Source organism: Corvus brachyrhynchos, unplaced genomic scaffold (assembly GCF_000691975.1).
Source record: "Corvus brachyrhynchos isolate BGI_N302 unplaced genomic scaffold, ASM69197v1 scaffold409, whole genome shotgun sequence".
Taxonomy (NCBI): domain Eukaryota; kingdom Metazoa; phylum Chordata; class Aves; order Passeriformes; family Corvidae; genus Corvus; species Corvus brachyrhynchos.
The window spans coordinates 2,915,698-2,917,086 of record NW_008246059.1 but is presented as its reverse complement, the minus strand read 5'-3'; positions in this window follow the sequence as shown (position 1 = coordinate 2,917,086).

Sequence of the window (1,389 nt, the reverse complement as noted above, 5' to 3'; positions counted from 1 at the left end):
CTTCCGCTACCAAACTAGCTCTTTTAGACCTATCTTAAATATCTCTACAGTGAGTTACCAAGTAGAAATTTATATAATCAGATTTTTACCACATTATAAAAAAAAAAAAAAAAGTGAGGGGAAGTAATTAAGAGGGCTCCAGATATAAAATCCTGGCTTTATTTCAAATCTCAAGCCTTGAACTAATCAGACATAAGAAGGATAAAATGTACAGAGGGAGCTAAATTAATCACTGGTTGGTTAAACTGGCTAATAGGTCTCCATCAACCTGTACTGGGACTGGGAAGAAGTGGAAAGGTGCTGATAGAAGGCAACTTCCTACAAACCTCAATTTTCCCAAAAATTTTGGGTCTTCAGAATCAAACTGAAAATCTTCTGTTAGGGTTGATTTAATGTCCAGTATGTCTTTGGGCTCAGTTAAATCTGTGTTAAAACTGTGAGGCTGCTGAAGCACATAATGAACATTGGTGTGACACAGGATAAACCACAGGCCTGACCTGTACATGAACTATGTGAGGAGGCTTCTTCTGATCATGACATACCACTGGAGATACAGATGAGAGAATAATAGCAATCCCATGGATGAAAATTACACACAACATGTGGCCATTCAGGACTAGAAAACCTAAGAAAAGTTTAAAAAAAAAAACCAACGTAGGAAACAAATGTGTTTTTCAAAATTTTTTGTGCTGCCAAAAGCTTGACTTTACACGCATATGCAAAACCAAGATGCTGGTGAAGACTATTCCAATATTACTGAAATTACTCAGTCAAAATACTCAACAGCTATGGGTGCAAGGTGAGGCAATCTACCCTCCAAAACTGAAGTTTGCCTAGGAAACCATCTTATTCATCAGGAACAATGGTGGAGAATTTTTGGGGTAGCAATTTTGTCAAAGGACAGCTCCAGCAGATTCTTCAATATTAATTGTCAAGGATGGACTTAAAAGTCATTTTCTTCCAAACAAGAATCCATGCAGGTGTTTGAGTGGCTGTACTTACTGATGTCCCCACATTAATGTCAGATCCATGGCAACATCCAGATCCACCAACAGAAACAATTGCAAATGCACCAGGCTCCAGAAGTGATGTGTCTCATACATCCAGAAAGCCAGCAGAGCCTGCCCAAAGCAGCAAAGTAGTAGCACACAGATAAAAGGGATGATTGTCATAGGTTAGCAAGCATAGTCTCGGAAGGGATGTCCTCGCTAAGGGGTGCTTACAGCTTCCTCTGGGTAGAACCTATCAGCTGGCCAGTTTGAATATGGACAATCTCTAAGTCACTTAAAGTTGTGACCACCTCTGTGACCCACACTGAAGAATAGACAAACCCCCCACAGCTCCCTCTCGCGTTTCCGCTGCTGGGACAGGTGGCTGCGGGGCCCGCGT